Source organism: Triticum dicoccoides, chromosome 4A (assembly GCF_002162155.2).
Source record: "Triticum dicoccoides isolate Atlit2015 ecotype Zavitan chromosome 4A, WEW_v2.0, whole genome shotgun sequence".
Classification (NCBI taxonomy): Eukaryota; Viridiplantae; Streptophyta; class Magnoliopsida; order Poales; family Poaceae; genus Triticum; species Triticum dicoccoides.
Window position 1 is genome coordinate 358,143,517 of NC_041386.1, and position 11,925 is coordinate 358,155,441.

The window sequence follows — 11,925 nt, forward strand, 5'->3', positions numbered from 1 at the left end:
TCAAAAAAATAAAAGAAAATGATAGAAATGTCAAAAAATAAAAGAAAATAAGATTCCCATGTGATATGTGGTCTAGTTGTTAGCAAAATTTACAAACATGAATTTTCGACTTTTTTGCAAAATCTCTCGAGAATTTGTAAAAATGGGCATAACTTTTGCATACGAACTCGGATGAAAAAGTTTTTTATATGAAAAATCATCTACTCAAAAAGTTACATCCGAATTGAACAAGGGGAACCCCGTTAAACATTTTCAAAATCCTCAAAAACCTATCAGAAAAAAGATACGGGGCTTTTAAGATCTGGAGAGGCAAAAAATTTAAAAAAATTCGAACTTACTAATGGCGCACCTGCCCATGGTGCGCCATTATTATCTTCCCGCCTTCAAAATTCAAAATAAATGAAAAAATAAAAAAGTAACTAATGGCGCACCTGCCCATGGTGCGCCATTAGTATCTTCCCGCCTTCAAAATTCAAAATAAATAAAAAAATAAAAAATAGTAATGGCGCACCTGCCCACGGTGCGCCATTACTATGCCGTATATATGGCTGGGCATGTCCTCTCCTCCTTACCTCTTCATTCTTCTCCTCCAGTCCACCTCTCCTCCACTCCATCTCCTCCTCTCCTCCACTCCATCTTCCCTTCTCTCCTCCACCATACTACCCTCCTCCTCTTCGGCGACCTCCTCCTCCTCCTCCTCTCCGGCGACCTCCTCGTCCTCCTCTCCGGCGACCTCCTCCTCCCTCCTCTCCTCCCCTCCCCTCCCCTCACGGTTTCTCCTCCCTCCTCTCCGGTGAGCTACTCCTCCCTCATCTCCGGTGAGCTCCTCCTCCCTCCTCTCCGGTGAGCTCCTGCTCCCTCCTTTCCTCCCATCCCCTCATGGTTTCTCCTTCCTCCTCTCTGATGCTCCGGTGAACTCCTCTCCGGCGACCTCCTCCTCCTCTCTGGCGATGTAGGCAAGTGCCTCTCCGGTCACCTCCTCCTCCTCCTCTTTGGCGAACTCCTCTCCGGCAAAAGAACACGGCAAAGGAACGTACAAGATCCAAAAACGGGAACAAAATTTGAAATAATATCGTGCAAAAAAACGAGCAAAAAATGGGCAAAAAAATCGCGATCCGGATCCAAATTCAAAATTCAAAAATAGCAATGGCACACTGGGGGTTAGATAGTGCGCCACTACTATTTTCCCGCCTTCAAAATTCAAAAATACTAATGGCGCACCATGGTCTATACTAATGGCGCACCGGTGGCCTATACTAATGGCGCACCGTGGCCTATACTAATGGCGCACCATTGGTGCGCCATTAGTATAGCAGATACTAATGGCGCACCACTGGTGCGCCATTAGTAAAAAATACTAGTGGTGTGGTACTAGTGGCGCACCAGTAGTGCGCCATTAGTAGGCAAAACTGGTGCGCCACTGGTAGGCCTTTTCCTAGTAGTGTCTTGTGGATCATATCATAGAAGCCTAGAAGCATGATACGGGGATTACCCGGATCAAGAGAAACATTGCCAAGGGCATTGCTGGTAGTTTCTCTGTAGATGATCGAGGTGTTGTTTTCTTTGAGAATCGCTTGGTGGTCCCCAAGAAGCAGCATCTTCGGCAACTAATCCTTAAGGAGGCCCATGAATCTCCTCTCACGATTCATCCCGGTAGTACTAAGATCTATCAGGACCTACGCCAGAGGTTCTGGTGGATTAGGATGAAGAGAGAAATCGCTGAGTTCATTGCTAATTGGGATGTTTGTCGTCACGTCAAGGCAGAACATCAAAGCCCTACTGGCACCCTTCAGCCTTTAGCTATTCCTGAGTGGAAATGGGATAAAAGTTGGTGTGGACTTCATCACAGGCTTTCAAAGGACGTTGAGAGGGAATAATGCTATCTTCGTAGTCATTGATCGTCTTTCCAAAGTGGCTCACTTCCTACCTGTTCGAGAAAATATCACCGCTAGTCAGCTCACTGACTTATATGTTTCTCGAATAGTTTCACTTCGTGGTGTTCCACTAGAGATCAATTCAGACCGTGGTAGTCTTTTCACTTCTCATTTCTAGGAGAGTTTCCAAACTGCCATGGGCACCCATCTTTCCTTTAGTACCGCTTTCCACCCTCAGTCAAGTGGTCAGGTGGAACGGGTCAACCAAATTCTCGAAGACATGCTTAGAGCTTGTGTTATCTCATTTGGTATGGATTGGGAGAAGTGTCTTCCCTTCGCCGAGTTTGCTTATAACAATAGCTACCAATCCAGCCTCAAGAGAGATCCTTTTGAGGTTCTGTATGGACAAAGATGTCGAACACCTCTGAACTGGTTAGACACCGGTGTAAGACAATTCTTTGGACCGGATATGATCCAGGAGGCAGAAGAACAAGTTCGCGTCATTCGTGAGAATTTGAAAACAGCCCAATCTCGTCAAAAGAGCTAGTATGACTGCCGTCATAAGGAAGTGGCTTATGAAGTGGCGACAAAGCTTACCTTTGGGTTACCCCTTTGAAGGGTACCCATCGTTTCGGTATCAAGGGAAAGTTGGCTCCTTGTTACATTGGTCCTTTTCGCATTCTCGCTAAACGAGGAGAGGTTGCCTACCAGTTGGAACTACCCCAACATATTTCCCGAGTACATGATGTCTTCCATGTCTCTCAACTCAGGCGTTGCTTCTCGGATCCCATCCACGGAGTGGACCAAGAAATGCTTGATTTCCAAGATAACCTCACATATCGAGAGTACCCTGTTTGCATCCTTGATCAAGCAGAGCGTGTCACTCGACGTCATAACATCAAGTTTCTCAAGGTTTAGTGGTCTCATAATTCCGAGAGAGAAGCTACCTGGGAGCGAGAAGATCGTCTTCGGCTTGAGTACCCCGCTTTCTTTCCGTCAACTCCTGAATCTCGGGACGAGATTCTTTTGAGTGGGGGCGAGTTGTCACATCCCTAGTTCCGGTATGACCTATGTGACGCCCCGAGGCCGATGTGCCAGGTGTCCTCCAGTTATTCGCTGTTGTTACCTTGTCTTTCGCTTGCGTGTTGCATCTTGCCATGTCATCATCCGCATTGCATCATCATGTTTCCAAAACTTGCATCCGTCCCGGTCTCCTTGTTCCTTCCGTTGTCCGTTCTAAGCCCAGACACACTCGCACACGCCCGCGGCATGTCCGAAATAGTATTTTATAAGTGGCCGGAAAATGTTCTCGGAATGGGATGAGAGTTGACGTGTGGTCTTATTATAGTGTAGATAGACAGCCTATCAAGTTTCATCACTTTCGCAGATCGTTTGATGCCCCAACGAATAACTATAGCGGCAGTATAGCCGGTCTATAGTCGGACGTTTTCGATCTCCGGAAACAGTCGCCGGGCCTTTCTCTCTTCTCTTTTCTTAGCCTGAGGCCTTCTGCATAGTCCTCTACTCACCGTCAGACCCTACCTAACCTCTCTCGTCAGCCCGTGGCCAAGCCTCGCGCGCGCGTCCGAAAATTGTCCCGGACGCGACCTGAGCAGTTGTCACCGTCGTGTCCGGATCATCCCCAAACATCTACAAAACGTCCCCATTTTCTTATTTGGACATCCTAGTCTATTTATCTCGACCGCTCGATTTTAATTGAAGGGACGGATTAGCCTCTAAACTCTCCCTCTTTCCTTATATATATATATATATATATATATACTCCCTAGTCTAAAACTATACCAACCCTAGATCCTAGGAGGCTTGTCCCTCCTTGTCGCCACTCCTCTCCCACATCGGGATCTCCTCCCGATCCAACTCCATCCCCTTCCAAATCCCCCTCGTGTTCAACACCAGACCAACCCACGCCCTCCTTCCCGCGCCTGAGGCCTCCCTGCCGACCCCGGGACCAGCCAACCAACGCCTCCAACTTCGCTGGCGACCGCGCCACCAGGGTCCTGTGGCCTCAAGCCCCACGCTTTGTGAACCTCCCTCGCGCGCCTCTATTTCACTGGAGACCGGATCCGTCGCCGCCCAAGTCGCCATCGCCGGACCTCTTCTGCAGCTGAGCCCCCTCACTCGCGCGCCCGTCTCCTCTCGCCGATCTGCCTCGCGCCGGCGTTGAACCGCGCCAAGTCTCTGCCGCCGCTCCTTCGCCAAGCCCCCATCGTCGGCCCCTGCTTCTGCTGCATCGGAAGCCGAGTTCAAGCAGAGATGGACGAGCACCTGGATCCGCCCGCCTCCGCCAGTCCCTGACCTCGCCGGAGCCGCTTCCCGCAGTGCCGTCGTCCTCATCGCCGGCAACCGATGCGCCCGCAAGTCCATCTGCTTCCCTGCTTAAAATCGAGCGTCAGGCGTCGCTGCCTCCCCACGCGCCGTCCCGGAGTCCCCAGCGCCTCCGCAAGCCGCTCCGCCGTGTCGTCTTCGGCCCCTGCTCGCCAGAGCCGTGCCTTCCCCATGCCCACGAGCCCGCGCCGGACATCTCCCTCGCTGGCAACAATGAACCAGGGCGGCCATGGCCCCTGCTTCAAACGAACGGGCACAGACACGCTGCACATTGACTACGCCCCCGCCCAGATCCGCCGGCCCAAGAGGCCCATGGGTGAGCAGCACCCCCCTCCAGCCCTTTGTGCCTGTTGGGCCTGTTCAATTTCCGGCCCGTTATGTTTTTTTCAGTTCAGGAGGTTTTTTCCTAATATTTCAGAGACTGCAGTTTTTCAGAAAAACCCCTTGAGTTCTTGCATATCATAACTCACCAAACGGGCATCGGATCTAAATAAATTATATATGAAAGTTGCTTAGAATTTCGTCTAGTTTAACAATATTTAACTTTCATGCATGTTTTAAATGTTTAAAATGCTGTTTGTTTAAATTTGCTTAATAACTTGCTAAAATGCTTTTATTCATAACTAAATAACCGTAACTCGGAATCTAATAAACTTTATATGTAAATGGGGTAGAAAAATGACTAGATTATCAAGATAGCTTTACTTTGCATGTTTAACAAATCTAAAATTGTGTTTAGGGCAGAACAGTACCAAACCTAATTTATGCATATGAGGATTTTCCGGACTTGTTGTTTTGTTGTTCCGGCCTCGTTTAAACTTGCCTAGATAGGTAGTTTTCATTTGCTTCACCCTCTTGCCATGTTTAACAACATTTAATATTGTTGGGTACATAGTGAGAGAGAACTAAATAAGTCATGTGGTGTTTTCTTCAATATGCCACTCCGTTGCATATTGAGCTCCACTTAATTTGTAGTGTTGTTTGTGCACTTTACCATGCCATGCTTCATTAAACCGGACATGCATCATAATTGTTTGTGCATCATGCCATGTCTATGTGTTGGTTGTTTACTATGTTGTTTGCTTCTTTCCGGTGTTGCTTCTTCGGGTTGGTTCCGATAACGTCGTGTTGTGAGGATTGGTTCGACTTCGTCCGTTTATCTTCTTCATGGACTCGTTCTTCTTCCTTGCGAGATTTCAGGCAAGATGACCATACCCTCGAAATCACTTCTATCTTTGCTTGCTAGTTGCTCACTCTTTTGCTATGCCTATGCTGCGATACCTACCACTTGCTTATCATGCCTCCCATATTGTTGAACCAAGCCGCTAACCCACCTTGTCCTAGAAAACCGTTGAGTGGCTATGTTACCGCTTTGCTCAGCCCCTCTTATAGCATTGTTAGTTGTAGGTGAAGATTGAAGTTCGTTCCTTGTTGGAACATGGAGACGTTGTTCCTTGTTGGAACATGTTTACTTGTTGGGATATCACAATATATATTATTTAATTAATGCATCTATATACTTGGTAAAGGGTGGAAGGCTCGGCCTTATGCCTGGTGTTTTGTTCCACTCTTGCCGCCCTAGTTTCCGTCATATTGGTGTTATGTTCCCGGATTTTTGTGTTCCTTACGCGGTTGGGCTATAATGGGAACCCCTTGACAGTTCGCCTTGAATAAAACTCCTCCAGCAAGGCCCAACATTGGTTTTACCATTTGACACCTAGACTTTTTTTCCCTTGGGTAGGCCTGCCCCAGGGTCATCCTTATTTAAACCCTCGGCCAGTGCTCCTCTGAGTGTTGGTCCAACTTGTCAGCCTCCGGTGGCCACCAGGGGCAACTCTGGGCTGGCCTACCGGAAGTTTGGACGATCCGGTGTGCCCTGAGAACGAGATATGTGCAGCTCCTATCAGGATTTGTCGGCACATTCGGGTGGCTTTGCTGGTCTTGTTTTACCATTGTCGAAATGTCTTGTAACCGGGATTCCGAGTCTGATCGGGTCTTCCCGCTAGAAGGAATATCCTTCGTTGACCGTGAGAGCTTGTCATGGGCTAAGTTGGGACACCCCTGTAGGGATTTGAACTTTCGAAAGCCGTGCCCGCGGTTATGGGCAGATGGGAATTTGTTAATGTCCGGTTGTAGAAAACCTGAAGTTGACCTTAATTAAAATACATCAACCTCGTGTGTAACTGTGATGGTCTCTTTCCGGTGGAGTCCGGGAAGTGAACACGGTTGTTGGAGTTAAGCTTGACGTAGGTTGTTCTAGGATCACTTCTTGATCATAGTTTCTCGATCATGCTTTGCCTTCTCTTCTCGCTCTCATTTGCGTATGTTAGCCACCATATATGCTAGTCGCTTGCTGCAGCTCCACCTCATACCTTTTACCTTACCCATAAGCTTAAATAGTCTTGATCGCGAGGGCATGAGATTGCTGAGTCCTCGTGACTCACAGATACTTCCAAAACCAGCTTGCAGGTGCCGAGGATACCGTGCAGATGACGAAACCAAGCGCAAGAGGAGCTTGATGAAGATCTTGTCCTTTGTCTTGTTTCGATCTAGTTGATCAGTAGTGGAGCCCAGTCGGGACGATCGGGGATCTGTGTAGCATTTGGGGTAGTCTTCTTTTATTTTGGTTCCGTAGTCGGACCTTGATTGTATCTGGATGATGTAATGCTTTATTTATGTAATTGTGTGAAGTGGCAATTGTAAGCCAACTATGTATCTCTTTCCCTTATGTATTACATGGGTTGTGTGAAGATTACCTCACTTGCGACATTGCTTTCAATGCGGTTATGCCTCTAAGTCGTGCTTCGACACGTGGGAGATATAGCCGCATCGAGGGCATTACAAGTTGGTATCAGAGCCTTCCCCGACCTTAGGAGCCCCCACTGCTTGATCGTTTTTAGCGGCCGTTGTTGAGTCTAGAAAAATGTTTTGAGTCATTTAGGAATTATATATCAGAGATTTTAGGAATTCTTTTTACTCCCCAGTCCCGTCATCGCTCTGGTAAGGCATCCTGACGTTGAGTTTTGACTCTTCTCTTCTCAAATTTCACTAAAAAAAATTTGGATCACGCGGGTATCTTGGAATCGTTCCGATGGTTTTGTGACGAGAACATTGTTCTTGGTGCCTCCTGACATTTAGGGGTTGTGGCAGTGTCCCGGGGAGTTGAGCTCCGAGGTGTTGTCGTCACAATTTTATCGTTGCAGTTCTGGAATACCTGAGTTTAGTTTCGCCGACATCAAAAATCTCTTTTATGCAGTTGTTGGTGAGATAACCTCGACGCCACCCAGTACTAGGGCGGGAGTTTGGGAGTATCGCCATAACTCGTATAACGGATGCTTTTCGAAGGTTGAGGTAGACGATTTCCGAAGGTTTCTTGGTTATGTGTTGAAGGATGGATACAGCTGGATGTAGGATTTGTTAGTTTGGGTGAGATATTATGCTTCCCTTGTATCCCCAACACCTGACTGCATAACTGGGAAAGTTTCGGGAGTTTCATAGGTGGGAATTCAAGTAGCTCTTAGGATATCTTTCAGACAGATGTATGATATGAAATTGGGGTTCGACGTCTAGTGGTCCGCCTATTCACGGTTGGTTTTACCGTGGTCTCGTTGTGTCTTAAAGAGTCCTTGGCTACGCCGACTCGGGAACGCTTCGTATGTCATGTGCACTGCGTTGTACATGATGGTGTTGTACGATCGAGCACGTGTAGGCCCCACCACGAAAACTTCGGACGAAATCTCTATCATATGTTTGTTCTGGCTTATTCTGCAAGCCAATCCTTTGTTTTTGTTTTGAGTTGTGGTATTCAAGTTGCTTCGAAGTCAAATGTTGACTCCATACCTTCCCCAAGCGGTGTTCTCATACTCTTATGCGAATACTAATCCTTCTCGATCATCGAGTTTGTTATGTCAATCCTTTTTACCGCTGTGTTTCTCGTCAAGTAGATCTGAACATTTCAACATCCGCAAGATCAAGTATCAGTTCTTCTCAACGGTGTTTGTTTCATCCATCTCCAAGTTGCTTTTGTTTTTTCCTACCCACCCACCCTTTTTCTTCAAGGACTCAGATTTCTTAATCAAGTATCCTTTGATTCATGTGAAGTCTCTCCATTCTTTTCCTTCATGTTCTTACCCGGTGATGCTCATGAAGATTCTAATGGAGCTTCAAGTTCATCATTATTCGTTCTCTTTCTTCTCCGGTGGATTCAATTCAAGCTTTCGGTGTTTGATCATATTTTTTCCTTATTTCAAATACCTTCTCTTGCCGGTGCACCTCATATTCAGTCATTTCTGGCTATTCAATTGTTTCGGAGTTCTCAAGATATCCCGAATATTCATGCTCACACTCTGCTTTCGTTCAAGCTCTTTCGAGGATGTTCCCTCATTTAAGTCATTAAATTCAACCAATGCTTTCTCTCTTTTGAATCGTTCTACGATGTTTTCTTTGAGTGGGCCCTAACCCACAGGTCTTTTTCCAGGATCTTACCTGACTCTTCTAATTTTCCCGGAGCTATCCTCAAATTTCTTTTCTAAGTTTGACGTAAGAATGATTTATCTTCAGTCAAATGCCTTTCCCCCAGATCGGTTAAATTCTTTTCATCCTTGGCTCAACCTCTTCGTTTTTTGATTCTTCCGGAGTATCTAAACAATTCATGGTGGTGTTCCTCATCGTCATTCTCTACATTTGAAGACCGAAGAAGTTTCTTCTCTCAATCTTGCTCCATTCTCTTCAAGATTCGTGATTCTAGCTTGTTGCCATCCTTTCATAATTGTTTTTCGATTGTGAGAATTCTTTTCACCTATCCGGAGCAATTCAAGATTCTTTTCAGTTTGATTCGCCCAAAGCCCATCATTTTAGAAGATTTATTCATTCCAGCTTTCAACTCTCTTTCTCTAAATCTCACCGGTGCATCATTCAATATTCTTTAATCAGCGCGTGATCTCTTCCTTTTAGTTGTATCTAATTTTCTCTCAAGCATCTTCGTTCATTTGCAATTTCTTCCTGGTGTTTCGTTATCTTTTATCCGTTCATTTCCAATCTTTACGGTGGTTCATTCAAGATTCTCTTCCATGGTTATCATATTAATTCATTCGTTCTTGTCAATCCCACCGGTGGTTCGTTGAAGTCCTCCCCAAGTTTGTGCTATATCTATCTTAATCCTTTTTACAAGAATAAGTAGTATGCCAAATTCGTTGCTTGTCATCAATTTAAATTGGTGAAGGATACGCATAACATAATTCTTATTCTTGCTTCATCCAAAGGATGGATTCGTTCCTCCGGAGTTTGTTCACAATAACTAATTCTCGTTGTCAGTTGTTCATCTTATCTTTTCCCGGAGTTCCAACCTTTTTCAATTATGTCACCATGGAGATTCATTTAAATCATTGCAAGGATTCACCTTGTGTTTTCAACTTCCCTTTCCTTCCATTTGATCATTCTTTTGTTTAACGGAGTTCTTCATGGAGGTTCTACATAATGGTTCATCAAAGATTTAATTCCTTCTCGAAGGGTTCATCAGCATTCTTTTCAGAGGAGCCCAAGCATTCTTCATCTTGCAATCCAGAGTATAATTCCTTCTACCATATTATTGGAGGTGTTATTATGTCATTCTTGATAATTTGAGTTCATGGCTCATGATTTACATGTTGTTAAGAATGGGGTATTTTAAATCCATCAACCTCTTCATTGGAGTTATCTTGGGTTATATTCCACCTAAAGCATTCCCTAAGGATTGTTGCTAATTATGGTGCTTATAATGACCCAAGTTCTTCATTTATCCTCCCGGCGAAATAAGTTTTCTCGTCTCCTTGGTCATATCAATCCAATTCTTTTCCCGTAAGTGGCAGGTTGTCACCTCATAATTTGAGATGTATTCGATAAGACCATATCAAGCTTATTCTTTTCGTTGTTGGTTTTTTTCCAACAACTCCGTTCTAGCATTTGTTGTAAGCGTGCTCTCTCAAGATCTTGGTTCCCTTTGTTCATTCCATTCCATTCTTACTTTTGTTCCGGAGGCATTGTGATGTTGCTCTCTTCAACCCATCTTCTTGTTTTATCAGGATCGTGTTCTTTTCATGCTTATCCTTTTAACCGGAGTGTTGTGTCCTCTTTTCAAGTATCCTCTCATCTTGTCAAGTTCAATTCCTTCCATTTACAGGCAGAGTGCTGTCCAAATTTTATCATTCTTATTCCTTCCCTATCTTGTTTTAACCGGAGTATTGTGCCCCTTTTTTCAAGTTCTTTTCGCCTTATCAAGCCTTGCATCTCTTTTCTACCGGAGTGCTGTCCGAATTTGTTCTTCCTTATTACTCTTCCCTACTGGAGTGCTTTCAACATTGTTCTTTCTCATTCCTCTTTCCTAACGGAGTGCTTTCAACTTCGTTCATCTCCGTTGTATTCTTTTCCTGAAATGGCTTAACCTTTTCAAGGTTCTTTGGTTTCACTCGTTTGTCAAAGAAGCAACTTAGTTATACCTCTTCTCTTTCTCTCCCGTTTTCCTTTCGGTGCCATTCTAGATCTCGGGACGAGATCCTCTCGTAGTGGTGGAGTGTTGTGACGCCCCGAGACCGATGTGCTAGGTGTCCTCCAGTTATTCGCTGTTGTTGCCTTGTCTTTCTCTTGCGTGTTGCATCTTGCCATGTCATCATCCGCATTGCATCATCATGTTTTCAAAACTTGCATCCGTCCCGGTCTCCTCGTTCCTTCCGTTGTTCGTTCTGAGCCCAGACACACTCGCACGCGCCCACGGCATGTCCAAAATAGTATTTTATAAGTGGCCGGAAAATGTTCTCGGAATGGGATGAGAGTTGACGTGTGGTCTTATTATAGTGTAGATAGACCGCCTATCAAGTTTCATCGCTTTCAGAGATCGTGTGATGCCCCAACGGATAACTATAGCGGCAGTATAGCCAGTCTATCGTCGGACGTTTTCGGTCTCTGGAAACAGTCGCCGGGCCTTTCTCTCTTCTCTTTTCTTAGCCTGAGGCCTTCTGCACAGTCCTCTACTCACCGTCAGACCCTACCTAACCTCTCTCGTCGGCCCGTGGCCAAGCCTCGCGCGCGCGTCCGGAAATTGTCCCGGACGCGACCCGAGCAGTCCTCACCGTCGTGTCCGGATCATCCCCAAACATCTACAAAACGTCTCTGTTTTCTTATTTGGACTTCCTAGTCTATTTATCTCGACCGCTCGATTTTAATTGAAGGGACGGATTAGCCCCTAAACTCTCCCTCTTTCCTTATATATATATATATATATACTCCCTAGTCTAAAACTAGACCAACCCTAGATCCTAGGAGGCTTGTCCCTCCCTGCCGCCACTCCTCTCCCACATCGGGATCTCCTCCCGATCCAACTCCATCCCCTTCCAAATCCCCCTCGTGTTCAACAACAGACCAACCCACGCCCTCCTTCTCGCGCCTGAGGCCTCCCTGCCGACCCCGGGACCAGCCAACCAATGCCTCCAACTTCGCTGGCGAGCGCGCCACCAGGGTCCTGTGGCCTCACGCCCCACGCGTTTTGAACCTCTCTCGCGCGCCTCTGTTTCACAGGAGACCGGCTCCGTCGCCGCCCAAGTCCCCATCGCCGGACCTCTTCTGTAGCTGAGCCCCCTCCCTCGTGCGCCCGTCTCCTCTCGCCGATCTGCCTCGCGCCGGCGTTGTACCGCGCCAAGTCTCTGCCGCCGCGCCTTCGCCAAGCCCCCATCGT